The sequence below is a fragment of the Hyla sarda genome, chromosome 7 (assembly GCF_029499605.1).
Source record: "Hyla sarda isolate aHylSar1 chromosome 7, aHylSar1.hap1, whole genome shotgun sequence".
Taxonomy (NCBI): Eukaryota; Metazoa; Chordata; class Amphibia; order Anura; family Hylidae; genus Hyla; species Hyla sarda.
The window spans coordinates 39385903-39404288 of record NC_079195.1 but is presented as its reverse complement, the minus strand read 5'-3'; the positions used below and the strand labels follow the sequence as shown (position 1 = coordinate 39404288).

The window sequence follows — 18386 nt, the reverse complement described above, 5'->3', positions numbered from 1 at the left end:
GGTGCTAGAACCGCTCGGACATGCGTAGCTTGCATAGATAGTTATGCAATTCCTAGCAGAATCCGCAGAAACATTGTAACTCATCACAGAACCAGGTCAGGGTTCTCATTCACAGGCATACCTTTAGATTTGCAAAATTCTGCTCATGAGCAAAAAAAGAGTTTTTGAATATATGCAAATGAGCACCAAGTGTCTCCTGCATTGGGGTGATTGTGAGCATGTTCCTCGGCTCTTAGGTTGCATTCACACTACGGTTTTAGGTCCGGTCAAAAAACCCGATACGGGGCTCATTAAAGTGAATGGATTTCAGCGCCAGTCCGGCTGGGGTACAGGAGCGCCCGGTTTTCCCCTCCCCCAGCCGTAGGCTGCAACTGTAATGTGAATACAGCCTTAAAAAAAAAAAATGTTTTTCTCATGGAACAAGCTATGAAGAGGATTGATGGGATATGAGGAGGATGATGGGATGTGATCAAGAATGGAATGGATTAGGATAAGAATAGGAGATGAGATATGATGAGGATAATAGAAAGAATATGGTAAGGATGATAGGAAGGATTTGATGAGGATGAAAAATCACATAGAGTATAGTATTTAGTATTTCATTTTTACAGTTTTCAGGCCTTCCCTTCATCCTGTGTCAACAAGGTAAAGCTACGTGATGAATGGCATTCTGCTATAAGCTTTCATTTTTCGAAGTATGGAAATGGGGTTTTTGATATAAAAATAAATGATTGTCAAGTACAGCTTTGTGAAAACGTCAGGAAATAAATGCATGTTTCCTATAGACTGCTGCTTAGATTTAGCATTAAGAAAAAGTGAGCACATAAGATCAGACATTCAATATCTCTCTTCAGAACTGGTTATTGCCTTATAGGCCTAACCTGACAATATCCCATTCCCAATAAAAAGATAGAATGTGTCAGCAGATAAGAACCGTTCAACCCATCAAGCCTGCCGAATATTCTGAATACTATCAATAGTCCCTGGCCCTATCTTATATAAAGAATAGCCTTATACCTATCCCTTTCTTATATGAAGGATATCCTTAGGCCTATCCCTATCTTATATGAAGGATAACATTAGGCCTATCCCTATCTTTTATGAAGGATAGCCTTATGTCTATCCCTATCTTATATGAAGGATAGCCTTATGTCTATTCCTATCTTACATGAAGGATAGCATTATACCTATCCCTATCTTATATGAAGGATAATCTTAGGCCTATCCCTATCTTACATGAAGGATGGCATAATGCCTATCCCAGCTTCTACCTTTCCAATGGCACCAGATCCTTGCTGCAAGCACTTCTCTCCCTTCAACACAAACAGAGGCAGGTCTGTCCAATGGCCAGCGATTGGCTGAGCAGGAACTTCCTAATTTCGAAAAATCACCAGAAAGTGTTAAGCAGCGAGGACCATCCCTAAGCCAGTCCTATGTGGTCATGTGATTGGTGACATGTCAACACGAATGGAAGGGGAGAAATCCCTCTGTTATGTTCTTCCTTGAACACCATTGTATTGCTTGTGAAAGGTCCCATGAAAGAGGGTTGAAAAATTGCACATTGATAATGTTACGTTTTGTTTAGGGGAAGAGTGAAACTTACTGTTTGCCCCAAACCCCTTTCCATTAATGGCATCCCCCAACTGGTACATAGCCTATACCCTTAACTACATGCAGGGGTCTCAGTGTAGTAAGACAAACCAGGTCGTTAACTTATGGGCTGATAAGGTACAAAATTGCAAAGGCAAAGAGAGAGTCAAGACAATCTATTGGTCAAACCTAAAAAGTAGCATTGTACAAAATCAGAAGGCAAATGCAACATTAGGAAACAGGCAATAGGTCAGGTCTAGGCAGCAGCATGGTACGAAATCAAAGAGGCAGAACTGGTCAGGTAACAGGAGGTAAGATTAGTCAGGCACAAGGAATACAGGAATGTTGGGTATAAGAATAACCTCTATCATTGGCACTGCCTACATAGTACGCAGGATTTAAATGTCCTTACCTGGAGGGTGTGATCACTGGCACCAGATCCAATGGGTCAGGCGCTTGCCCCTACTCATTGGCCAGGCTGGGCACCTGACTGAGACAATGCAGGATCCAGGACAGGGGATGATAGTACAGGTAAATAAAGAATTTTGTGTTTTGAAGTTCTGTCTATTTTTCTTTATTTGTATGGTAGCTGAACTGGGGCTTATGGCTTGCACCCGATTGCTCAAGGCATAGTGATGTTTTCTTTAATTGTGGCCTTTTAGATGGCTACATACAGCATATCAATCAACACCATCATGTATTTACAGGGGTACTCCACTGGAAAACATTTTTTTTTTTTTTTTATCAATTGGTGCCAGAAAGTTAAACAGATTTGTAAATGACTTCTATTTAAAAATCCTAATCCTTCCACTACTTATTAGATGCTTTATGCTCCAGAGGAAGTTCTTTTCTTTTTGAATTTCCTTTCTTTCTGACCACAGTGCTCTCTGCTGACACCTCTGTCCATTTTAGAAAACCTATCCTTCCCTTGACAGTTCCTGACATGGACAGAGGTGTCAGCAGAGAGCAATGTGGCCAGATAGAAAGTAAATTCAAAAAGAAAAGAACTTCCTCTGTAGTATACAGCAGCTGATAAATATTGGAAGGATGAAGATTTTAAACTAGAAGTAATTTACAAATCTGTTTAACTTTCTGGTACCAGTTGATTAAAAAAAAAATATATTTTCCCAGTGGCATACCCCTTTAAGAGTGCCTGTCATTAAATTAACTATCCTAAACTATCCCACTATGTATCCTAACTACACCTAACACCCCCCCCCCCACACACCCTTATTTTTTTTAGAGCTTTAAAAAGCTCTGTATCATACCTACTTGCTCACATAGTGTGAGCTGCTGGCAGGAGGATGTGGGCATGCTCCAGCAGGCGTAACGTCACTGAAGCCTGCTGGGGGGACCACTTCCGCCCTCACATCTCTGTTGTGCTCTGTGTCGGGAGCGGGCAGAGATGCTTAGCCTATGGCATGGCAGGCTTCTCTGGGGTCTCCTCCTCCTAGTTTAGCACTGCATGTGCTGTACAGGGAGGAGTAGTATAGGAGCAAAGACCTGCAGTGCGAGCCGCGCTGCCTGCTGAGTGTTCGGATGGCTCTGCACAGAGGGGGCGGAGTTATGCAAATTAGCCATGTATTATACACAGGCAGAGAGGGAGTGCTATGCACTGCCTATGGCCAGACCTCATCTTCCCAGTTTGGTCTCCTGCCATTACGAGCAGATTTTGACCAGACGGAATGTGTTCTGGCCAAGAAAGGAGACACCTGGTGGGCAGAAGTATACAGCAAAAAAACTAATAAAACAATTTTCTTTTTTTTTAAATGGAAGCCAACTACAAAAGTTATTTATTTGGCATAAGGAATCAAATATTAAAAATCATGTTTAATGACAGTGCCCATTTCACAATGTATACATGTTTTCCACTTACTGACACACATTAATCGGCACTGAAAACTTTCACTAGAGAAGACATATTTTTAACCCATTCCAAATATTCTACAAAAAATAACCAAAAACATTCTTTGATCACACCCCATCTCACAGACTTATACATTGTTATGGCCCACTTATGCAGAACATTTCCCATGAGATCCCTGGAATAATAATGTAATTTTTGCTAATTATTTCCACCCACTGTAAATTAGTTGTAATGTACAGCATTAATGTGTTATGGATATATTGTATATTCTGGTTATCAGTCAATCTGTTCCAATTAAGAAATGAATGATGAATCCTATTAATGGGACTTGGTATATTAATATACTAAACTTCCATACACATGTCAGTTCAGTTCTAGTAATTGAGACTCTTTCAAGGCAAAAGTGGTTGGAAGGAGCAAGCCGGCCATGTTCTGTAGGTCACTGGGTTTAGCCCTATAAAAAACATTTATCTGCATCAACGGAGATCAAACATGCAACATTTCTGAATGAGACTATGTTCACACAGCAGATTAAGAGGCTCAAAATATGCTTGGAAATGAATCTGGAATTTGTAACCTTTTTCTAAATGCCTTGAAGGTGTTGGTGGTGGGTGGGGGGTTACAACCATAAAAACAGTGTCAAAAAGTTTCAAAAACAGCCATAAACTTCTTGAATGAAAGTTGACATATCTCTATAAAATCCATATTCTATGCCCATATGTTTGGTATGAAGAGACTACATGCACCTTTGTCGTGAATGTCCGCAGGCAAAAATTGCACTTTTTACAGCGATTAGCATAATTAGCCATGAACATGAACAGAGGGGGCGTGCGTGACATGAATGGAGTGGGTGTGACATGACGTTACGAGGGGGCATGGCTAGGGATGAGGGGATAAGATGTCTGGTGGCAGAGTTCCCCTTTAAGTCAAGGTCTACATCCATGCAGACCTTCAATTAAAGTAATCCAGAGGTCCCCAACCAGTTCTCAAAGCCCCCAAAATTCCAGGATTTTAATTTTTACTTGTTCTATTTCAATGGAGTAAAAAAGCCTGGAATGTTGGTGGGCCTTGGGGACTGGGGACCACTGCAGTAATAATTCAAATATAAGTTGCAGTAATGAATAATGATAAAGTGATAAATGAATTAATATTGATAACATTTGGATCTCACCAATCGGGCCCTTGATTACAATTGTAGTTACAGGTAGTTAAATTGCCATGACAGGTAGACGCCGACTAAGATGAGGGCTTTTTCCTACATACACATACATGCTTCTTTTGGACCAGACATACCAATAATACTCCTCCCCTTATGTAAGAAACTTGATCAGCGATACTCCTATTTACACAAGATTGTCCAGCACGGCTTTGTCCCCAATAAAAGCTTATACTAATTTGGTTTCTTCGTGGCACACAGAAGATAATAAACAGTTATTGACGCATTTCAGTCATGTTACACAACCAAATGACCACACTACTGGTACGTTTATATATGCAATGAGCCCATGAAGGGAAGATGAAGGGACAGAATTAATGATCTAATGGTGGACACCTATGGTCCCTAACCATTCCCTAAGACCTCTACTACTCTCGGTCACGGATCAGCACATATTCACATTTGACCAACAACACATACAGAACTTCCAAATAAAAACGAAATATGTATAACATATTTATATGTTCCCCTTCCAATAGATGGAAATGATACACACCCACTGCATTTACACCTATAAGACAGAAAATGCATAAAACATTGTATCATTACCTATGCCTGGGTAAGGATGATCTCAAATATAAAAAGAAGAAACAAACGAAAATATATATTCCCATGCAAAAGATAAATGAATGACAATAGATATCTAAAGGCTTAAAAAAACATAAAAAAAATTATAATAAAACAGAACAAAAATATTTCTATTCATAACTTCCCTTACATGAGCATTATCAAATCACAGATCATAACACAATGCAGTACAGTTAAAAAAAGGGAAAAAAAAGCGATGTGTCTACTAATATTACTCTGTTTGTTCAAGCCTAAAAGGCCCGGTGCTGCTTTTTTCCAGGTATTTTATTTGCAAATAATAAATGCATAAATTGTAAACAACTATGATCCCTCCATGTGCCTCCCGCATACGATTTATAAGGTGTCCCTTCGTCACCAAGGATCTAATATGCTCCCCACATAGTACATAGAGTGGGCGGATGTAGAAAAAAAACAACTGCATATAAGTGCACACACCACAAATTGTGTTTTGCATGTGATAAAACCCTGGACTTTAATCGTCTCATAGTATCTAAGAGTTTGTTATTCTCCATCCGTAACTGTACATTCAAAATATTCAATCCATGTTTGCCAAAATGACTAGTAAAATACATGTTGTCATTACCATTCAAACGTCCATCAAAGACATTGAATGCTTGATCAGACACAGTACACTGCAAAAATAATACAGTATAAACCATAAATTGTTTGAGCATTGAGATCCAAACCGATCATTCCTTTTGACATGTCTGTCATGTCAATTTTTTTTTGTAACAGATACATTTTAAATGGATTGTTAATATTAGGTATTTTTTTTTCTTTAAATTCATTAGAAAAAATAGTCACAATTGTCAAAGTGACCGGCATGCCCATTCCCAGGCGCCCCACTTGTGTGTACCACCTTTTGTTAAATAAAAAGAATTAGAGTTCAGGGCAAACTGTAACAAATCACAAATGTAACGCAAAAAGTCCAAATGTTGAGCCACCCTGTTTTACATGACAGCTGAAGTCTTACAGCCTGAACACTTGCATCCTGGGGGGATAAGGGTGTAAAAGCTCTTTACATCAATTCTGCCCAGTCTAAACTCAGTCTTACATGAGATCTGATTCAGAATCTGAGGCAGGTCCTGCAGGTATGATGGGGCTTACTAAAATAACCACTCAATCCTTCATTGCTAAAGTGCTTCCTCATACAGAACTGGTGGAAAACACTATAAAGTGGGACTGTTCAAAATACCATAATTAAAGCATACCTGTCAGATCCCACATAAAAATAAATAAAAATAAAAAAACTAACAAAAAAACTCTTATATGTTATTCAGTACCTAATCCTGATCTTGTACATGTAATTTTTATGTCTCTATCACCGATATCTCTCGGAAAAAATAGCATATTACAGCTGCGCAATGTCTTTTTCATCTGTCCCTCACTCTGCTGACTCACTGCTCTTGGAGGAGCCTTGCAGGCCTGCTCTGTAACCCTTTCCTCTCTGGTTTTATGCTGTACACACACAATGACTGTTGGAGATTGCCTGTACTCTACCACCAAAGACAATATTGTTACGCCTAGCGCTCCGGGTCCCCGCTCCTCCCCGGAGCGCTCACGGCGTCTTTCTCCCTGCAGCTCCCCGGTCAGTCCCGCTGACCGGGAGCGCTGCTCTGTCATGGCCGTTGGGGATGCGATTCGCACAGCGGGACGCGCCCGCTCGCGAATCGCATCCCAGGTCACTTACCCGTTCCCGTCCCCTGCTGTCATGTGCTGGCGCGCGCGGCTCCGCTCTCTAGGGCGCGCGCGCGCCAGCTCCCTGAGACTTAAAGGGCCAGTGCACCAATGATTGGTGCCTGGCCCAATTAGCTTAATTGGCTCCCACCTGGTCCCTGACTATATCTAACCTCCTCCCTTGCACTTCCTTGCCGGATCTTGTTGCCCTTGTGCCTAGTGAAAGCGTTTTGTGTGTTTAAATCCCTGTGTACCAGAACTTCTGCTATCTCCCCTGACTACGAACCTTGCCGCCTGCCCCCGACCTTCTGCTACGTCCGACTTTGCTTCTGCCTACTCCCTTGTACCTCGCCTATCTTCAGCAGCCAGAGAGGTGAGCCGTTGCTAGTGGATACGACCTGGTCACTACCGCCGCAGCAAGACCATCCCGCTTTGCGGCGGGCTCTGGTGAAAACCAGTAGTGTCTTAGAACCGGTCCACTAGCACGGTCCTCGCTATCCCTCTCTGGCACAGAGGATCCACCTCCTGCCAGCCGGCATCGTGACAAATATGGTGATTGCATAACTTACATCTTCCTAAATTAGTGCAAAGGTTTAGTGCTAAAAGTTCAGTGGGTTTTTTTATGCATAGTTTTTATATATTTTCTCTTTGTCATTCATGTGTATCATCCTTTGCCAGTCCTGTAATGCTGGGACTTGTAGTTTTGGAATAGATGAAGGTGCAGTGTTTGGATAATTTTTTACAGCAGTGTTGCCTTCATTAGTGTGCCTACAGCTTTTTCAAAACTACAACTCCCAGCATTCCCAGACATCCTTTGACTATCCAAGCCTGCTTGGAGTTGTAGTTTGGCAACAGCTGGGGGCATATGTTTGGTAAAACTCCGTGTTACAGCAGTGTTGCTGCAGGCTGTGTTCCTCCTGCACCCTTGTCAATCAGCCATCTTGTGTCCATGACTCTTGGACACCCTCATTCTGCTGTGGGACTCATCAGTGTCCCATAAGGTATGAGGACCCCCTAGTGGTGGGATTTTCAAATGCAGTTTTCTTTAATAAAATGTGAACATTTTTTAAAGAAGTATATTAGAAAACGTTTGTTTTGCTAAGATGTATAACATATAATTTTTTTTATATCTGACAGTGCCCATTTAGTCAATTAAGTCCCCGCACTGATTCATTCTCTCCCTCCTCACTCTTCTCTCATCCTGCAATAAATCTTATTTCCCCTCCTGCTCAATCCCCTCTCCCTTATCCCCCCTCCCCCAACAATTCTCTGCACCTGTCTGCCGAAGAGTTGAATCATACTTGACAATGATCTGGCAGCACATCCAAAACTTCCAGTCAATGTCCGCAGACTGAGAATAACGTGATCAAGAGATGGACTAGAAGTTCCATGGACATTTCCTGATGGCGTCACTCTCAGGCTGCGGAGATTGCCTGGGAGTTTTAAACATCCTGCTGCTGGATCAACATCATGGTAAAAGATGATTTCCCTGTCGAGGGTCCACTGTTTTGCTCTTGGGCTGCAGAGATTTGTGGTGGATATGATGCCAAATTTCGTCATTGTGGCGGATACGCATCAGCTTCGTGGAGGATACAATGCCAATTTTTTTGTTGAAATTCAGCATTGTATCCCCCACATGTGACTGTAACCTAATTTTCTAAATTTCTCACTAATCAATAACCACAAATTAAAATTGGTTATGAGGTGTAATAATTGAGCTTGGACTTTATCATCCTATAAGGGTACTTTGGTGAAATCAACTGGTGCCAAAACGTTAAACAGATTTGTAAATTACTTCTATTTAAAAATCTTAATCCTTCCAGTAATTATCTGCTGTATACTACAGAGGAAGTTCTTTCCTTTTTAAATTTCTTTTAAGTCTGACCACAGTGCTCTCTGCTGACACCTCTGTCCGTGTCAGGAACTGTTCAGAGCAGGAGCAAATCCCCATAGCAAACCTATCCTGCTCTGGACAGTTCCTGACATGCACAGAGGTGTCAGCAGAGAGCACTGTGGTCAGACAGAAAATACATTAAAAAAGAAAAGTATTTTCTCTGGAGCATACAGCAGCTGATAAGTCATGGAAGGATCAAGATTTTTAAATAGAAGTAATTTATAAATCTGTTTAACTATGTGGCACCAGCTGATTTAAAAAATATATTTTTCAACGGAGTAAACTTTTTAAAACTTATCAGACGTGTCTCTAGAATAAGGCCAATTCAAATAATATTTTTGTAATTTTTGTTTTTCCACACCTCAGAATGTGTCAAACCTCTTCCTCCAGTTTACGGTTTTAGACATCCGTTGTATATGGATTTATAGCCGCTAGAACTTAGTATTTTATTTTAATGTGACATTAGAGAAACACTCGGCTCATTTTTATTTTCTTGCCAAGAGTCGATATTAATTCCATTTTTTTCCCCACTTTTATGTGATCAGTTGACAATGTTTTCTTGGAAATAGCAGCCGTGTTACTCCAATGGCCAATTCTTCTCTCCCCGAACGCTCATTCCCAGCACTCGATAATCTCAAGAAATCCTGATCTGCTAATTATTCACGAATTGGCCAAAAGAAAGTCATATTCTGTAGTCAAACGACCAGCACAATAGCAAGGTAATATAATGCAAATCCATCCTTCAACAATTTGGCACCAGTGATCAGCCTAATAGATTTAAAGTAATTTCTCTGTTATGGTTCCATTATCTGCTTATTTATCCTCCGTCATTAATTAGAAACAACGTTGCCATGGTTACAGTTAATTGTGTGTTATGAACAGCTTGAGACATTAACCAATTGCAATCAGCAAATTAGATTTAGAAATTCTCTCGAAATGGGAAACATGTCACAGGCAGAAGATAGATGTCCCAGCTTTGTGCTCCTGCATACTTATGATGTTTCACCAGGGTTATTGATGTTCCAGTAATCAAATATGCCAACTATAACTTATACTTTATGATGGGCTATATCAATATTACTTGACACTTTTTATCACTTGATCGGCAAAAAAAAAAAAAAATCATTAGCTTTATTAATTGATTTAATGAATCATGTCTCTAATTTCTTTGTTATTAGTCTTTGTCCTAATGTGCAGTCCATTCTTAAGAAAACCAAGCTGTCCTGATAAAAGTTTAGAGGGGAAAAAAGTCTCAAAGTCTACTAGTTGGGCTGGTTTATCTTGTTGCAGATATATTAGCTTACTACAGAATTATCAACTAGACATCATGGGACAATTAAAGGGATATTCTGGGAATTTTGGTTCTTTAAATGTAAGACAGAGCAGGCACAGTTCGTCTAGTTACTAACATACTTCACTTACCTGTGTTTGGGGTGATGATTATCTAAAATGAATTGGACTAGTTGGCTCAATACAAACCATTTTTACACTATGTATAGATCTAGCTGAGGTTTCCATTTAGGATATCACTAAGGTGGAGTCATATATATATATATATATATATATATATATATATATATATATATACACATATATTATAAATTATTTATTATTTTTTTACACAGTGTGAACATACTATTTTTATAATTAATTATGGGGGGTATTTACCAACGGATTTATATGTGTTTTATTGCTTTTCTTTGGCACATTTCTTTGGCGCAGTGTCTTTTTGCTCCAATGTTTTCCGCATTCTCTCCTCTTTCAAATTGTAAACTTGCTAGGACTTGACGGTCCTGTGTTTAATTTTTGCGGTTGTCAGTAATTTATTAATTGTTTCAATTGTACTTTTGTGCTAATTTGCCTGTTTTTGACACACGTTTGACCCAAATCACTGCCAACAATATTCTGACATGGAAAACACACATACCAAAGGAAGACTATGGTATGCACCAAAATTACTAAAGGAAGTGTGCTTAATGATTAATTTGGTGCATACCCGTAAAATCCAAAGTAAAAAAAATAAAAAAATAATAATATCCTTATCTTTATCACTATATCCTCATTACAGGCAGAAGTCCAACAAGTCCGTTATGTTATCTTAAGAATATTATACCTAAATGTTCCAAAAACAGGCCATCAGTCAGGTACCACATCTGAATTGCTGGAAAAAGAGGCAGGGGATCCTGGAGAGTCTGTTACTTATGCCGAATTTCAACCATAAGAAGCCATAGAAAAACATGTTCTGCACCTAGCCAGCTTCTTCTCAGTGTACGGCACAGGAGCAGTACACTATGTGCCTTACATAGAAGTTCCTGCTCCTGTACATACTTTATGTTGGCAATTGAGGCACTTCCAAATCCAGGTTGAGACCTTTATCTAAAAGAATCTGAAAGATTTACTGAATGGGGCCTAAAAATAAATCTTGGGAGTTTTGCTCATCTCTATTTATCACTAGGTGTACCCCACCTTAGGGTAGAGATGGCCCCCCTTTGTTGCTGGACCTCATAGGACTGCTACATATGTATTCAAATTTTATTGAATCCATAAAACCATGGTCCCATAGCAGGGGCGTAGCTATAGAGGTAGCAGAGATAGCAGTCCCATGGGTGCCCTGGTGCCTAAGGGGCCCCAAAGCATATCTGCCCCATAGGAGACCAGCATTATAATTGGCATATTGGCCATGTTGCATATTTTGCATCGGGGCCCAGAAGCAACAAGCTACGCCACTGTCCTATAGTATAGCTAATAGTGGCTTCAATGCTTAGTGTAAGAGCAAATATGTCTGGAGAGGATTGGAAGGGAAAAAAGAACAAAGGACATCTTAAAGGGGTACTCTGCTGCTCAGCGTTTGGAACAAACTGTTCCGAACGCTGGAGCCGGGAGCTCGTGATGTCATAGCCCCGGCCCCCATGGCGTCACGCCCCACCCCCTAAATTCAAGTCTATGGGAGGGGGCATGACGGCCGTCACGCCCCCTCCCATAGACTTGAATTGAGGGGGCAGGGCTATGACGTCATGAGCTCCCAGTACCGGCTCCAGAGTTCGGAACAGTTTGTTCCAAACGTTTTAGGGGTTGCCAACAGCCAAAAATGTAGTGACATTATCTTGAGTGTTTATGGCAAATCCAATGGGTAGCCCATAAATTCCTGATCAGTGGGATGTCTAGGATTTCAACTTATCAGGATAATGAGAATCTGAAAACTCTTTTTTGCAGATTAGCACCCACCACAGTGTCCATTGAGACCACCATTGCCACAAATCAAAAACAGCAATTTATTGGACTTCTGCAAGGGTATGGGTTCCAGACATGGCATTTATGCTATATCCTGTTTGTATACTATACAAGCTTAAAAGGGAATAACACTTTAATATATATTAAATAAATCACTAGAGATAAGAGAACTCTGGACTAAGTTTACAGTCTATTAAAGACAAATAGGTAGATTTTCAAGGTTTCAAGGTGCACTGTCAACTATTCTTAAGATTATGTTCTACCATGAAGACAAATCCTGACACCAAGGATGCTTCACTATCATTGCTCCTAGACAAGCAGCACATGTAATGAAAATGGAAGAAAAATAATATTATTACTCAGGTTCTGCTTGTCTGCAGGTAAAGGACGCCCTGCAGAGCAAAATGACTTAAATGATAAAAACACAAGAAACTTTGAGAAAAGAGAAATATAAAGCAGCAACACAAGTGGTTGTAAACAGTACATGTCCCCTATAGATGCAGGGTAGATCTCAGAACCTCAGTCCTCTCACACTTATGTTAGTTGTTATAATGCACTAAGGCAGCGATTCTTCAAAAAACATACATTTGGTTCACACTTGTGTTGGAGCTCTCTTCAGGGGGATCTGTTGCAAATTCTGTTTGTTTTGTAGGATATGAGCTGACATAAAAATACTTCATGCAGTATTTTTTTTTTTATCGTTTTCTTTTTTTGTCCTGTCAAATTCTGCAAAATAAATGGACACCAGACGGAAACTCAATGGACCCCATTTTGGTCAGTGGGGTCTCTTGGGATCCATTGGTATCCATTGATTAATGGACCATCCAGCAATGTTTTCTGGCATCGAATGGAATTTGTGATGTAGGCCCCAAACAGAGTCCCGCCGGAAGTGTGAACCTAGGCTTACACATATTAGGGCTGTTGGGCTCCGCTATATGGAGCTCTGTCATAGTAACATAGTTCATAAGGTTGAAAAAAGACCAAGGTCCATCAAGTTCAACCTATAACCCTAGTGAGTCCCTACTGAGTTGATCCAGAGGAAGGCAAAAAAAAAACTCATACTAGAGGTAAAAATTCCTTCCCGACTCCAATATGGCATCAGAATAAACCCCTGGATCAACGTTCTGTCCCTATAAATCTAGAATCCATAACCTGTAATGTTATTACTCTCTAAAAATGCATCCAGACCCCTTTTGAACTCTTTTACCAAGTTCACCATGACAACCTCCTCAGGCAGAGAATTCCACAGTCTCACTGCTCTTACAATAAAGAACCCCATCTGTGCTGGTGTAGAAACCTTCTTTCCTCTAAACGTAGACGCCACCTTGTTATAGATACAGTTCTGGGTACAAATAGATAATGGGAGAGATCTCTGTATGGCCCCCTGATATATTTATATACATAGATATGAGGTCTCCCCTAAGCCTTCTTTTTTCTAAACTAAATAACCCCAATTCTGCTAATCTTTCTGGGTACTGTAGTCCTCCCATTCCCCATATTACTCTGGTTGCCCGTCTTTGAACCCTCTCCAGCTCCACTGTATCTTTCTTGTACACTGGTGCCCAGTACTGTACACAGTATTCCATGTGTGGTCTGACTAGTGATTTGTACAGTGGTAGAATTATTTCCTTGTCATGGGCATCAATGCCCCTATTGAGGCACCCCATGATTTTATTTGCCTTCGCAGCAGCTGCCCGACACTGGTCACTACAGCTAAGTTTACTATTAACTAAGACCCCTAAGTCCTTTTCCATGTCAGTCGTCCCAAGTGTGCTCTCATTTAATACATAATCCCAGCCCGGATTTTTCTTCCCCATGTGCATTACCTTACATTTATGAGTGTTCAACCTCATCTGCCACTTCCCAGCCCAAACCTCCAACCTATCCAGATCCATTATAGTGTTTACCGTTTGTTTCCTTTCATTGAGCCAGTTACTTACCCACTTACACACATTCTCCCCCAGCCCAATCCTTCTCATTCTGTGCACCAATCTTTTATGTGGCACCGTATCAAATGCTTTGGAAAAATCCAGATATACGACATCCAGCGATTGCCCCTGGTCCAGTTTGGAGCTCACCTCCTCATAAAAGCTGATCAGGTTAGTTTGACAGGACCGATCCCTCATAAAACCATGCTGATATGGGGGTTATGCATTTATTTTTATTAAGATAATCCAGAATGTCATCCCTTAGAAAACCCTCAAACAATTTACATTTAACGGAGGTTAAACTAACAGGTCTATAATTCCCAGGGTCACCTTTTGATCCCTTTTTAAATATTGGTACCACATTTGCCATGCGCCAGTCCTGGGGAACAGTCCCTGTCACTATAGAGTCCCTGAATATTAAAAATAGGGGTCTGTCTAATACATTACTTAATTCCCTTAGAACACAGGGGTGAATGCCATCTGGACCTGGTGATTTGTCTATTTTGATTTGTCTATGTCGATAATTTCGTCATAACACTCAGTAGTGCATTTACTGCTTTTATTATCTGCTATACTCTGTTAAGTCAATGGATACTGTTGGGACCCGGTGGTGTTAGTTGTGCTTCGACCCGTTTTGGGGAAGTTCAGTGCAAAAAAAAAAGAGGCCCAAATGGACCCAGGACAGGACAGAGCACAACAGCAATATGAACCTAGCCTTAGTAGCAACCACACCAAAGTAATCAATGACTAAAAGAGTAGAGAACAATAGATAAGTCGTGTCCAACCCAACATATAATGGTATATATGTAGCCCTTGAGTCCATCAAAAAGTGACATACCGTATCATATACACCAAGGCAAGGGGTAGGCACACACATGGTTGTAATTATTGCTCAGCATTCAAGGTAGGTACTAAGGACTGCACTTTATTGGTCACGTGTTTTTGGTTGTTTTTTATTTTAACAAACTGTCACAAAACACAAGGGTTTTGGCATCATCATTTCCTTGTCTCACTATACATGGATAGATTTATTGTATTACCTGCAGGACTTTTGAGACCTCTGGACCCACAGTGGCAGGATTACAAATCACCAACACAGGCCGAAGCAGCAGTCACAGTCTATACTGATGACATGTAATCTAGGTGCCGGGGTCCTGAGCTCCCAGAAGTGGAGCAGGTAATAAATCTATCCATACAAAGGGAAACCATCTGGGTCTAACAGCTAAGATCCTGCCACAGAACCCAGGAGTCCTCAGTTCTCCTAACATTTATTAATAAATCAAGAACAGAGAGCTTATCAAAGATCTCTGGCCTCCCTCTACATTAAATAAAATCTGTGTACAGTAGGTCTATACGTGTATGAATGTGGATGTATGCAGTGTGTGTATGTAAAAAGTGTGTATTCAAAGGTAAATGTACCATAGTGGCAGACCATGCGGCTGTTATGGGGCCTTGGAGAGGGGGGTCCCCGTCCTGGTTGGTCTCATTCCTTTTTCTATTGGTAAGAAACTCTGCAGAACTCCTCTCTCCAGGGAACTGTATAGTCAATAGAGGGGGGGGGGGGGGGGGAATTGACCATTCGGTCAGGGAAAGCAAAGGGGAAATAACACAGACCTTTCTGTCCTGTGGGCAACACCAAATGCCATATTAGAAGGCCCATTTTGAAATTTAATAATGGATCCCCTTTATTTTTGATTAGAAGGCTCATTTTGAAATTTGTATCAAAGTAGAAAGATTGGGGTATGTGTAGATCACAAAATGTACTTACACCAAAAAAGTACAAATATAAAATAATTTGTAAAAAGAAAAGGGTACCAAAAAGCCTCTAGACTAATACCATAAATGGAACATGATGGTTGAATTATAGAAAAATTAAATCGGACTGTGCTTCACTTTAAATGATGAAAAATAATTTATTATAAAATAATTAAATAAGACATTAATATAAATCATAAATCCAAAGCATAACTTAATACCCCCTTACACAGGGCCCTTGTGGGGCGGTAATATGAAATAATATACAACAGTAAAATTAATAAAATCCGCTTATATATTGAAATCTTCCGCTTATCCAGCATTGTATAAACCGGCATAGTTCACTTTTTATAAAGTGCACTCCGTAATCATATATGTTGTAGAATTTCAAGATTTTTAGAGACAGCTCATGTAGTTGTATAGTTACCAACTCCCATAGATAGAAAGCAGTTCTTGGTGTAATAGTATGGCTGGATGTCCGAGAGGCAGCTGGCAAATGCTGTGGAGGCTGTGTCCAGCGCTGGCGTGCGCTTGCGGCTACGGGCCCGGTTGCCACAGGCCTAGGAGAAGTCGCCGGTCATGGAGGTGGATGAATTACTCTGGAGATGGAAGCAAGCTCGGAGACAGATGGATCTGCTCCGGGGACAAAGCAGAGCCTCGTGGAGGGCCTCTCGGCGTCTGATGATAGCAAAACTGGTAAATGCAGCCAGGTGTAGATGCAAAATATGGCAGAGCTTTACAGGAGTGGCATCAGAGATAGGAAGATGCGGTTGATGGATTGCGGTAGTCGTGCGGCAATAGTCTTTCTCTAGACGCGTTTCAGGGTACTTTATAAACGACCCTTTCCTCAGTAGAGATATCTTTAACAGTGAAGCTCAAAGTCCTTTTATACATGTTACCTGCCTGATTGTAATAGGTGTGTTTCTCTTTGGATCTGTCACAAATAGCGGAATGGAGCAGAAACCAAGGGGTTGTTTCATCTTAATAGAACATTGTTCACATTTAGAAACAATGTATATGCGTTCACAATTAAATGTAATAGCATATAGATTATAAATATAGAAAGCTATAAATGTAGCAAACAACAGGATCTTTAGAATCAATATGCAGACTATATAGGTATAGAACATTAATTAAAATAAAAAATAAATTATGAAATAAAAATAAAATACAGATAAATATGGAAAATAAAAATAATAAGCATGTAGATAAAAACTAGATATATATAAGGATAAAATAGATATAAATAATATGTAGAAAAAGGAAGAAAGAAGAAATATGTAGAAAATATAGTAAAGTAGAATAAAATAAAATAGAAACAAGAGATAATAAAGATAGTAAAAAATAACAATAAATGAAATGAGGTAAATATAAAAATAATAAAAATAATGATCATAGATAAATATAAAAAAAATAATAATAATAAAAAAAAAATATATAAAAAAAATATTATATAAAAATATATGGATAAAAATCAAACAGGATTAAGTTAGAGGGTGGCTTGTCACGCAGAACAAAATAGCCCCAAAATGCAATAATGGCCCCCCTTTATTTTTTGAACGCACTGTGTAGTCCCTACTGGTCAAAGTAGAGTTTCTCCCAAACTTGCTTTTCCGTAGAGGGAATCTGTCATCAGTGTAACCAGCACAAACTTGTTGTTACAGGCTGGTAGTGCGGGGGATGCTGATGATAATGATACTTACCTATTCTTGATCCATTGTCTCATTTGCTTATTATTCTCCTAGTTCAGGCAGCAGGCTTGGTGCATGGGCGGCGCTCCAGGAGCACTCTAACATCACCACTAATGCTTCTTCACTTCGCCCTGCTGCGAGTAGGCTAGGAGATTTTTCTTTAATACTAAAAAGGTGCCCCATAATCAGAACTAGCCAAGTACCCCCCTCCTACCCTGTAAACAATGACAAACGGCTGACTCCTTTACATAAACAGTGCTTGTCGTATGTTTCATATATACAATGCCAACCACAAACATAAAACATTCAGGTAGTATTCAGCCTCGGAGTGTAGGCAGCATTAGCTATAAATACTGCCCGATATATGGTTTGTCTATTTAGCTGAAAACAGGTGTGGATAAAGGAAGGAAAAAATAAATTAATATGGAAGGCAAATAAATCACAGGCATAGAACAAAGTCCATAGGGAGATACATATAAGTGATATAATACATACAGTATACACATACACACAACAACACAACACAACTTGTGACAATAGGAAAAGACCTCTTCAGCCGGATCATTATTATGGTGAAGGCAGCTCACAACATACTCTACTGCTTTCCCCTAGAGGGCGCACATCAGGCATATGAGGGCCGCATTGGGAAATCATTTGGACATTGCTGTAGTAGATAATTCTCTCCTTATAATTAATAATATTTCTGAAAGCATATTCTTTTATTAAAAATAAATTTATTTGCTATGATAATATTTTTTTCCCGCATGCCTTCTCTGCTTCTAGACAATTAATGAAAAGAAACTTGTGTCATCTATTCTTCACTATCATTTGTGTTATGCATTTCTAATATCTTTGTATAATAATAAGCATGAATCAATTTGTAATATTCGTTGTATATTTATATAATATTGTTTGGGGTTTTTATTTTTATTTTAACTGGATATTGTTA

At 39.8% G+C, this 18386-nt stretch overlaps 1 protein-coding gene across 4 annotated transcripts in view; it reads left to right on the top strand.

Moving 5' to 3' along the window:
- CRTAC1 (cartilage acidic protein 1) overlaps positions 1-18386 on the top strand; it is a 661264-nt gene that overhangs the window by 453409 nt on the left and 189469 nt on the right. The window lies entirely within an intron of this gene.